Below are 12,347 nucleotides of genomic sequence, written 5' to 3'. Positions count from 1 at the left end.
GCCCCTTCCTGCAGATGCAGGCCGTCCCAACTTCCGGCTTCCTCTCAGGCTGGTCACCCACCGCTGTGACCACAGCTAGGGCCCACCTAGGCCAGGGGCACCGCCCTGAGGCCCACATCATGAGGAGACAGTGCTGGAGGGCTGGGGTGAGGGTGCCCACAAACCAGCGGCCCATTAAAGGCCAAGTACGACCATTAATAATAAAAGCAGTTATTAGGAGCTCCACCTAGGTCACCCAATGCAAGTCCACAAGGTGGGTGCTATTATCACCCCATTTTTAAGACAAGGAAACTGAGGCCTGGAGTGGTGACATAATTTGCCCAGAGGCCCCACAGCCAGCAGGAGGAACGGCTGGGATTTAAAAGGGGGGGGGGTGCCCAGAATCTGATCACCAGCTAAGTGTCAGGCCTGGCACTAAGTGAGAATCCCCACTGGGAGAACCCATTTCACAGATGAGGAAAGTCTTTGTTGGCTCCCAGCCAACGTGGAGGGCAGCTGCCCCCAGCAAGCTTCAGTGCAGGCCAAGAGTGTCATTCCCGCCATCCTACCAACCCCTCACACGAATCCTGAGCCGCTGCCACTATTCTCCCCCACTTTCCAGACGAGGAAACAGGCTGAGAGAGGGGACAGCAGCAGTTCGGCGGGGGCGGGGGGGGATCCCCACACACACCTCCTGGGGCATTGGGCAACATCCAGAAACATTTTTGGTTGTCACAACAGGGGTGGGGAGGGTGTGCTCCTGGCCCGTCTTGGGCCGAGCCCAGGGATCCTGATCGACACTCTATGGGGCACAGGACAACCCCCACCTCAGAGAATGATTCAGCCCCAAACGTCAATAGTGCTGAGACTGAGATACCGTGCGTTAAAGGACACAGACTCACACCCTGGGCTGCTGACCATGACCACCAGTAAGGGTCTCGCAGCAGCCCCACCTGCAGAGCACAGGCCCATCTACATCTCCCGCTTTGGACGAGGGACACCCTCATTGATGAACACGCCCATGTTTCTGGTGGCAGAACCGCGGCTCAGAGAGGCAAAGGCACCGGGTCCAGGACACACAGTGAGAAAGTGACAGAGCTGGAATTTAAACACAAGTTCGCCTAATCCTACCAGCTGGTGACCAGTCCCCGCCCACCACCCAGCCCCATTCCATCCCTAGCAGGCAGAGCAGGGTACAGCCAGGATTCAGCCAGCTCAAATAGGGAAAGTCCGGGCAGAGAGGAATAGAAGCTGAGGCCTGAGACTACCCAGAGCAGGGAGGGAAGGAGAGAGGCCCAGCCTCCTGGGTTCTCTTCCCTTGGGTGACTCACTCTGACCCAGAGGGCAGGGGTCACCCGTGGGCCAGCAAGCCAAACCCATGATCAGGAGCCTGGCCCAGACTTGGAGAATCCCTGCTCTCCCACCTCCCACCACGGCACACCAGACCCAGGTCTAGAGGGTCCACCTCCCAGAATCCCCCCCTTCCCAGAGCAGCCAGGGACGTAGACCCTCACATCCGGAGATTTCAATGCTTTGGGTGTTTCCGGAATCTGGACAGGACATCCGTTTGCCGGACACAGAACAGACAGGCATATGTCGGGACAGACAGAGGGACAGGGTGGCAGGCCCAAGCAGGCACAAGAAAGGAATGACTAGGAGGGGGAAAGAGTGGGGAAGAGATGGGAGGGGGGACCACAGCACAGGTCCAGCCTCATTCCAGGAGGGTCATGTTTTGCACATGCCAAGTGCATGCATGGGCCACAGGATTCCTATAGAGCCCTCCCAGGGCTGGGGGTAGAGGCAGAAACCCCAGCCCACCCCAGCCCCAAGGTCTGACCTTATGTGATCGGCAACACCAGATACGCCCAGCTCCACGGCAAGGCTGACAGGCCATCAGCAGGACTGGGGTGGGGGACAGGGGAGCATGGAGGAGACATAGAGGGGATGGGGGCAGGTGCAGAAGGAGACGAAAACCCAGTTACACAGAAACCACAGGACAACAGAGGGATTTTGAGGCACTAATGAGGGCACCAGAGGCACAGGATAATGTGCTTCAGATTCTGAACCAAAGCTCAGAAGTCACTCTGGCCTTGCCTGTCACAGATGTGGAAGGTGAGTCCAAGGCTGTGATGTTCACAAGGTGGTACATGGAGAACCTGGCTGGTGGCAGGTTAGTGCCAGGCTGTGTGTGTTTGCATGTGGGGGAGCCGTGACCCAGCCCCGCCACCCATGCCCAGGTAGGGTACCAGTACGAGAGAATACCCTGTCTGGAATAAGGTTCCACCTGGTAGCCCAGAGGGTGGCCGTGCGGGTCCCCCATTCCTCAACCTAATGAGGTGACTCGGGCACTTCCGCCAACAGGTGCCAATCTGGGTGGCGTCGGGACCATCATAAAGCTCAGTCTGGAGGCGGGGGGGCCGCCAGAGCTTTGTTGTGCGGGGGAGGGGCACGGACCGAGCGGCTTCCTCCCCTCCGGGCCACTGTGCCAGGCACCTGCCCCAGGTGGAGTGGCACCTGCCGGGAACCGAACGCGAGGGGNGGGGGGGGGGGGGGGGGAGTGCCGAGTTGAGTGGCAGGGGCGACAGGCACTGGGACGCAGAGCCAGCCACAGACACTCGAGTAGAGCCTCCGCCGCGCCCCCTGTAAATTCTCCGGCAGGGGAGGAGCTTGGGGGTGCGGCCGGGGCCTTCAGGACCTCCCCGCTCCCCCTCGGTGCGTACCTCCACCTGCCGAAAAGTGGACCGTGCTGGCTCCACGGTGTCGGCCCAGGGAGGGGGCGCCGGGCGCTCGGGAGGCCCCCACCTTGGCCGCCCGGGCCCCGGGGGCCCCGGCAACGCGCGGGCGGGGGTCCTCGGCGCTGGGAGGTCGCCCACCGAGGTCGGCGCCCGGGGAGGGGGCGGGGCCGGGGGGGCGCGGCTCCCGGCGGCCCCCGGGGCTGCGGGGTCTTTCCTGCAGGTTCCCCCCCGCCCCCCCGCGTCGGCGACTGAAATCACCTCGTCTGCTCTCCCCGCCCTTGCCTGGTTCTGCATCCTCACTCCGCCCAGGGGTCCCCCATCTGAGCGCGCGGGAACCCGAAGAAAAGACTGAACCACGTTAAAGCTGGGAGTGGCAGAGGCCTTTGGGCCTCCGGGAACCCCTCTAAAAACAAGAACAATTCATATCCCCACCTCTCCTTTGCAAGCTCAGGTATCCCAGGAAGGATCCCCCATTACCTGGAGACAAGCTCTGGACAGATCTGGGTTCAAATCCCAGCATCCCATGCCTTGGGAGAGCCCCAAAGTCCTAAGAGCGCCTCATCTGAGAAACGGGTTTTACCCACCCACCCCTCGGTGTTGATAAAATTAAATGAGATTGTGCATGCCAAGTGTTGAGAACACAGTAAGCGCTCAATAAATGTTAGCTGCTGTCATTTTTTTTTTTAAAGATTTTATTTATTTATTTGACAGAGATAGAGANGAGAGAGGGAACACAAGCAGGGGGAGTGGGAGAGGAAGAAGCAGGCTCATAGCAGAGGAGCCTGATGTGGGGCTCGATCCCATAACGCCGGGATCACGCCCTGAGCCGAAGGCAGACGCTTAACCGCTGTGCCACCCAGGCGCCCCAGCTGCTGTCATTTTTAATTTTATTGCCGTTGTTACGAATACCAGACTCCTTCACTGACTTGCCTTGGGCCCTAAGGATCCTGTGGCCTCTGGGCCTCAATTTTCCCTGTTGTACAATGCAGACCTTTTCTTCAGAGCTGTTGATGCAGGTGGCGTTCCATAAATGCAGACTCGAGCCCAAGTGGAGGAAAAGAGTGGAAGCCTCTACGGAGCTTTTCCGGGGTCTGCGGAGTTTTTAGACGGTGCAGCTTGGCTCTTGGCCCGCACTCCCTTGGAAACCCGGTGAATGAGCCAAACCATGGTCCCTGGGGTTCGGGCCAGGAGCGCTCCCTGGCGACTGAGCCTGAACAGGGGCGCCCTGCAGGGACCCGCCAAAACACGGAGGGCTGAGGGAACCTTGGTTACCTAGAGACCAGGGCGCGATGTTTTCTTTCCTTTTTTTATGTGGAGGATTTTAACAGAGAAAGAAAAAGGAGAAGGAGGAGGAAGAGAATGACACCAAGACACCGATCCAGAATCCCCCCACTTCTCACCCCGTCCATGGCCCTCACCTGGTCCAGTCTCATCGCTCACCTGGACCAGCGCAGTAGCCTCCTCCCAGGACTCCAGGCTCCTCCCTTTACTTCTAGTTTATTTTCCCCGCAACAGCCTAAGTATACCTGCGGGCACCTGAGTCAGGTCACATCCCTCCTCCGCCTAGATCCCTCCGTGGCTCCCACTTTCTTTAGAGTAAAAGCCAAAGGTCTGCCGGAAGACCACAGGCCCTGCACGATTTACCTCCTTCACCTTCCCTTTCACCTCTTCCCCTTGCTTACTCCATCCAGCCACAACAGCCTCCTGGCTGTCTCTCGATTATTTATCAATTGAATTAAAGAACCCTTTGAGCTGTTCCTTTCGCTCCCAGTTTACAGATGAGGAAATTGAGGCACACATTTCCCCAAGACTTTTCGATAATTTAGGTCTCCATTTGAATGTCACCTTCTCTGAGAGACTCTTCTATGCCATTATATTTATTTAAAATACGGGCCTGTTTTATTTATTTATACTGTCACTCCTCTGAAATTACCCAGCATTTGGCCTATGCTCACTCAGTTTTTGTGAAATGAGTGAGTAGACGCAGGGTGAGGTGTCCGGAGAATCCCTAGTTATGGAGCTGAGGTGTTTATAGCCCTTGCCCTGTCTTCTTCTAATTCTTCAGCCCATCTGTTTCACAGGTGGAGAGGATGTGGCAAAGCTAGGCTCCAAGCTGCTGGCCCAGGGACTGGGCCACTGTGTTCAGGGATGGGCTTTCTGCTGCCTGCCAGATCCCAGGCTTCCTCCTCCCTGGATGGAGCTGAGGAACCCTGCCAAATTCTCACTCCAACCTTCCAACATCCGTTTATTCAGTGGGTATTTATCGATGCCCGCTGGGGACTTTGGTGGCACTGGAAACAGAGTCACACTCGGGCTTGAAACAGGGAGACCAAGGACTTACTGAGCAACCTCAACCAAATATGATAACTGCACTAGCGCCTCCCTGCAGCTGCTCTGCTCCCTCTCCAATGCGCTCTGGGGCCTCGGAAACCCTAACCTGTCCCGGTTCTCTGGAGGTCTTAGGAAAAACACCCACTCCTCACCTGGTCTACAGGGTAGTCTTGTCAGGCCTCAGCTCACCTGTCCAGACAACCTCCTCTACTCCCCATCCCTATCCAGCAAAACTGGCCTTCCTTCTGTTCCTCAAATATTCTCACTTTACTTCCAACCACAGGACCTTTGCACTGGCTGTTCTCTGGTCTGGAATGCCCTTCCATCACATCTCCCTGAGGCTAGACTTTTCTGATCATTTTAGGTCTCTGTTTAAATGTCACCTCCTCTGAGAGACCTTTACATACTCTGCATATTTATTATAAATATGTCCCTGTTTTATTTATTTTAATTGTCACTCCTCTCTGAAATTGCTCAACATTTGGCCTACACTTAGTCAATCTTTGCAGAATGTGTGAGGGAACACAGTGTGAGGTATCAGGAGAAAGGTATCCCAAGACAGTCCATGCCTTAAGGAGGCAGCTGCCTCACTGTGGAAAAGACAGAAGGGCTGGCACTAAGGACAAATTAGGAAACTGCAAAGTAGATAAAGAGGAATAGGGTGTCTGGTTGAAGGAACAGCAGGGGCAAAGCCCTAGAAGTGGGTGAGGGAGAACCTGACATGTCCTGATTCTTCCGCTCCCCTCCATTCCGCTCACTCTGGCCAGACACCTTCCTCGCTGCTCCTCAAAAATGCCCATTCCTACCTTGGGGCCTTTGTACTTGCTGTTACCCTCAGCATGCAATGTTTTTCCTTCTCTTGGCATTCTTTCTTCTTCACTTCATTTCCATCCTTGCTCAAGTGCCTTCTTAGAGAAGTACTCCCTGACTCCCTGATCTCCACCTAAAACAGGCCCCACCCATCTCTACCAAACTCAGCCCTCACATAGCTCGATTTTTCTTCCTTGCAAATTTTAATAGATTTTACTCTATTTTCATACTTGTCTGTCTCAATCAGGATGTCAGCTCTCCAAGAAGAAATCATCATCTGTCTTGTTCACTGCTGGGTCTGCAGCTCCTAGAACAGTGTCTAGCCCATGGAAGGTGCTCGAATAAAAAGCTGATGAAGGAACAGGTGGTTGAGCAAACAGGGCATCATGGGGCATGGCTGGCGTATTTAGTGTTGATGCACCTGGAGTAGGGACAGTCTCCAGATGCTACAGATTGTGGGGATGGAGGGGCTTCAGCACCTCCCTGGAGTTCAAACTTGACCCTGATGATCGTGGGAGCCACTGATGGATTCTTAGCAGGGGAGGACCTGAATGAGGATTCTTTCTCAAAAGGCTCTTTGCAAACCAAGCCTCCCACCAGCCAGCTGGGGGCCAGAAAAAGAAACGGGAGTAAGTTCATCTGATACCAGAAAGACTAAATGTATCAACAAAGCTAAACTAAAAAACTTTGGGTTGGGGAGGGGGAATAACAAAAAAGTAAGTAGAAAGAAATGATACAGTTTGACACTGCTTATATCAATTACTGAAAAACAGAAAGTGAAACTATGTATCAAGTTTATAAAAAAATGCAGGGAGTATTGTGTTCCTGGTGTGCCTGGCGCCCTGGTGGAGGTGAGTGAGGTCATCTCGGTTCAAATCCTGGCACCACTACACACTCACAGTAATATTCTGGGCAAGTTAATTCTCTGCTCTGTGCCTCAGTTTCTTCATCTGTAAGAGGGGATGATAGAGAGGCACTGGCCCTCCAAGGGTTGCTGGGAAGCGTTCATGAATTAATTATTGTAAATCACAGAACAGGGGGTCGGTTCAGTATCATTCTTTTTATTTAGGTTGCTGTTTCTGTAGTGCAGGGTAGAGGGGAAGTGGGAAGGTGAACACAGATGACTTCCATTTTAACTGTAAGGTGTGTCTTTTAAGTTTTGATCGTTAATTACTTTGAGGCACAACTTACATCTGATGAAGTGCACAGATCCTTTGGTGTGTAGCTCTGCGATTTTTTTAAAGGTTTTATTTATTTATTTATTTATTTGAGAGCGACAGAGATGGGGGGAGAGAGCAGAGAGAGAGGGACAGGCAGACTCCGCGCTAAGCGATGCAGGGTTCGATCCCAAGACCCTGAGATCATGACCTGAGCTGAAATCAGTAGGTTCTTAACCCACAAAGCCACCCAGGTCCCCCACTCTGCGAATTTTTATATATGTATACATTCTTGTGGCTGCCACCTAGTCTACGCCCCTGCTGCATGAGTTTTACTTGTGTCCTTTGCCTGGCAACCTTAGGGAAATTCTATCACCATAGATTAATTTTGTTGATACTTGAACTTCATACTACATGGGATCATTTTATGATTTTTAAAAATATCTGTGTTTTTTATGCCTGGATTCTTTCACTCAACATGTTCTTTTTTTTCTATTGAAATGAAATTCATGTACCATAAAATTTGCCTTTCTTAAGTGTATGATCCCACTGATTTTCAATATATTCACAAAAACCCATGATTTTTAAAACGATTTATTTATTTATTTATTTATTTATTTATTTATTTATTTATTTTTAGTGATCTCTACACCCAACTTGGGGTTCAAATTCATGACCCTGAGATCGAGAGTCATATGCTCTTCAGACTGAGCCAGCCAGGCACCCCGAGAACACCTTTTTGAGATTCATGCATAACATTGTATAATTCGTTTTTATTTTTACTGGTATTCCAGGATATGGATGGACCACAGTTGATTATGTATGTATGTGTGTGTGTGTGTATGTATTTAATTGAATATAGTTGGCATACAATATTATATATATTAATTTCAGATGTACCACATAGTGACTTGACAATTATGTACCTTATGATGTGTAGTTGCCATCTGTTACCATGCAATATTATTGACTATATTCCCCATGCTGTACTTTTCATCCCGTGACTTATTTATTTTAAAACTGGAAGTTTGTGTTTCTTAATCTCCCTCACCTACTTTGCCCATCCCTCCAGCCCCTGCCTCTCTGGGAATCACCGGGTTGTTCTCTGTATTAGTGTGTGTTTCTGATTTTTTGTCTGTTTGTTTGGTTGGTTTTTTTAGATTCCACATATAAGTGAAATCATAGGTATTTGTCTTTGCATGACTTATTTCATTTAGGACAATACCCTCTAGGACCATACATGTTGTCCCAAATGTCACTGGTTTGTTTTTTTTTTAAAGATTTTTTTTAATTTTTCTTTTTTTTATTTATTTAACAGAGATAGAGACAGCCAGAGAGAGAGGGAACACAAGCAGGGGGAGTGGGAGAGGAAGAAGCAGGCTCATAGCAGAGGAGCCTGATGTGGGGCTCGATCCCATAACGCCGGGATCAAGCCCTGAGCCGAAGGCAGACGCTTAACCGCTGTGCCACCCAGGCGCCCCGTCTTTTTTTTTTTTTAATTGATGAGTAATATTCCCCATTGTATATGTATACCACATCTTCTTTATACGTTCATCTATTGATAGACATTTGGGTTGCTTCCATATCTTGGCTATTATAAATAATACTGCAGGAGACATAGGGATGAGTATATTTTTTCAAATTAGTTTACATTTTCTCTGGGTAGATACCTAGTAGCGGAATCCCTGGGTCAGACCACAGTTTCTTTATCCATTCACTTGTTTTTGGTTTTGTTTTAGATTTTTATTTATTTGAGAGACAACATGAGAGAGAGAGAGAGAGGGAGGGAGCATGAACAGGAGGGAGGGGCAGAGGAAGAGGGAGAAGCAAACTCCCCACTGAGTAGGGAGCCCAATGTAGGGCTCCGTCCCAGGACCTTTGGATCATGACTTGAGCTGTAGGCAGATGCTTCACCAACTGAGCCACCCAGGCACCCCTATCCATTCACTTGTTGACGGACATTTGGGTTATTCCAGTTTGGGGTTATTATGGAAAGAACTTCCATTGTTCATATCTTTTTGTGGGCAAGAGGCATTTCATTAACTGTTAGATCTATACCTAGGAGGATTGCTTAGTCATGATGTTATGATATTTAACCCAAAAGATCTCATCTGGAGTGATTTTGCCCCTTTCACCAGGGGGGACATTAGCAATGTCTGGAGACATTTTTAGTTGTCACCACTACTGGCATCTACTTGGTGGAGACCAGGGATGCTGCTCAACACCCTACAAGGCACAGGATGGCCCCACCGCAAAGAATGTTTCAGGCCAAGTGTCAGTAGCGCCAAGGTTGAGAAACTCTGGCTATTACAAACTGCCAAATCATTTTCCAAAGTATTTTCCCTATTTTACATGCCTGCGAGCAGTGGATGAGAATTCTTGGTCACTCCAGACTTTCTCCAGCCCTTGGTTGTGTCAGTTTTTTTTTTTCTTTTTAGCCATTTGAGTGGGCGTTTTTCCTTTTTTCTTTTTTTGAGTGGGTGTGCTTTAAAATAGTTTATATCTTAAAATAATTTTGAAGTGAATCAAGCCAATACGACAAAGGTTAACGTTTGTTTATCTTGAGCGCTGGATGTACTTTGGGAGGCTCTGATCTTCTCTGGGTTTAAAATTGGTGTTTTGTTTCTGAAGAGCAGAAGCTCCCCCTGGCTGCATGGATGGTGGTGGGCTGGGGTGTTTTCCTGTTTCCTCAGAATTCTGTTAACCTTAAAAATAAAACCATCAGTTATTTTATCAGCAAAATCAGTTTATTTGGCAACAGCAGAGAATTGTAACTTGTGAGAAGCAAGCTATAGCAGAACCATAGGCAAGTCTGGAGAATAAGGTGGAAGAATGCACTTTCATAGCAGAGAGAGGAAGTTGGGAGGGGCTGTTATAAACAAAATTCCACTGGAATAAATTGGGAGTTCAAAGTGTAGGGGCTTTTTTCTTTTTTTTTTTTTTTGATGGGGGAGGGGCAGAGAGAATCTTAAGCAGGCTCCATGCCCAGTGCAGAGCCTGACACGGGGCTCATGACCCTGAGATCATGACCTGAGCTGAAATCAAGAGTCGGAGGCTTAACCGACTGAGCCATACAGGCGCCCCTTTCTTTCTTTTTTTTCACTTTTTTTTTTTTTTTAAGTAATCTCTGTACCCAATATAGGGCTCAAACTCACAATCCCTGAGATGGAGTGTTTCCATGCTCCACCCACTCAGCCAGCCAGGTGCCCCTCAAAGTGTAGTGGCTTTTCACTGGCTGAGCTGTGACTGTCTCTCATTGGCTGGGCTGTTGCCAGTTTAGGAGAAAATCTTCCTTCCTCTGTCTAGGGCAGTAAAAGTACAGGCTTCTTTCAGTTGAGAATGTGAAGGGCTGACAAGGAGTGGTATTGTGTGAGAGCTCCCCCTTCTGGCCTCCCAACTCTATTTTAGTGAGATTTCCCTTTCTTAATTTTCACACTTCTCAACAGGACTCAACTGGCTTTGGCTCTCTCCTCTGTAACTCACCTCAAATGATTTAATTATTCCAAGCTTGCCCCTCTTCTGCTTTCCTGGGGCACCTCCTCTTTCCTTTCCGCAGGGACAGGTTTTCTCTGGGCTTCCAAGTTACCTGACTTTGACTTCTATCTCCACCTTTGTAGGCTGTGGCCAAGTCTACTGGAGGAGATGGCTTGGGCTTGGATCCCTTCCATCTGTATGACCTTAGGGCTGGAACTAACCCTCTCTGGACCTCAGGTCACCCATCTGGCAATGGATATGCTAATATAGGCACTAATCTGCTCCAGGTGGGGGATTCAGTCAGTTGATATGCTTAGATTTCTCAGAACAAGAGTAAGCACCAGAGCGGGAACTAGGGTGATGAGTGTGAGGCATTCACTTTGGGTACAACATTTAAGGGGGTGCCAAAACAAGACACACGATGCTTTAATGCAATAATTTTTGAAATGAAAATCAATGCAAAAAGTCCAGATAAAGAAAGGATCAGTAATCCTGATCTTTCCCTTTTGCCTTGGGCACTAATACGGTTTTGCTCCATACAGCACTGTTACTGATCCTGTTTTTACTTGACATTTTGGTATTTTGTTCATCATAGATTTTAGAAGTTAATTCTTATTTTAAAATAGTGCATTAAAATCATTTCTTGGATGACAGTTTTTGGTGCCCCCTTAAATTCTGCATGCCTTGCCCTCATCCTGGCCCTGCTGGGCACACAGGAGGTGCTCTGTAAGGGTTATGGTATAATTATTACCTACAGTATCTACCTTATATTACGTAAAGCCTCCCTCTCAATTGACTGCTTTCTCTTCATTGGGCTTTTTGACTGAAGTTGTATCTCTGGTGATTATCAGCTCTGAATTTGTTGTCTAGAACATGGACCCCAAGATAGCCTACACTAAATGAAATCGAAAGGCTAGAATCTCCCTGGAAAACTGTGCAGGAAGGTTTAACTGTGTCAGGGGCTTAGGGAGACTGGAATGCTGTGGCAGGATTATCAAGTTTGACCAGCTTATCTCCCCTCCCTTTCCCCTCCTCACCATCCCAAATCCCCAAAACACAGCTGAGAAAGACTGACGAGACCAGGTGTAAGCAAGGATTGGGAGTAACTGGGACTTTCACAGGGTACCTAGTGGGAGTGTAAAGCAGAACAACTGAGGAAAACTCTCACGATCTACTAAATTTGAACACATACATGACCTACAGCCTATACCATTCCATTCCTTGGCATTTGCCCTGGAGAAATGAACTTATGTTCATGAAAATATTTCTACAAGCTTCATTAATAATGGCCAAACACTAGGAACAACCAAATGTCCATTAATGGGTGAATGGAGAAACTACATTGGCTATATTGTGGCATAGGCACACTGCGCACTACTACTCAGCAAGGAAAAAGAACTACTGATACACGCCACACTTGGACAAATCTCAAAAACAGTTGAGCAAAAGAAGCCAGATACAAAAGACAATCTATTGCATGAGTCTGTTTTTATGAAATTCAAGATCAGAACTAATCCATAATTACAGAAATCCACAGAGAGTTTTGCCTGGTTAAGGGTGAGGGGGAAGGGGTGCGGTTCACCCAAGAGGGGCACAACAGAACTTTCTGGGGTGATGGAAATGTTCTGTATCTTCACTGGGCAACTGTCACTTGGCTGTCAATCTTCAAAACTCGGTGGGCCTTTTCTTTTTACTATAAACTTTACCTCAGTGAAGTACCGGTGGGGGGAGGGGGCGGGTAAGGTTGGGAAAAGGTAATACGAGGAAAAAGTAAAATTTTTAAAAAAAGTTAATGACTAATGTATCCTGGTTTGGGTTTTGTGGGCTGAACCTGCATGACCACCAGCACATGTCTGACCCA

Source organism: Ailuropoda melanoleuca, chromosome 4 (assembly GCF_002007445.2).
Source record: "Ailuropoda melanoleuca isolate Jingjing chromosome 4, ASM200744v2, whole genome shotgun sequence".
Lineage (NCBI taxonomy): Eukaryota > Metazoa > Chordata > Mammalia > Carnivora > Ursidae > Ailuropoda > Ailuropoda melanoleuca.
This window is presented reverse-complemented; position numbering follows the sequence as displayed.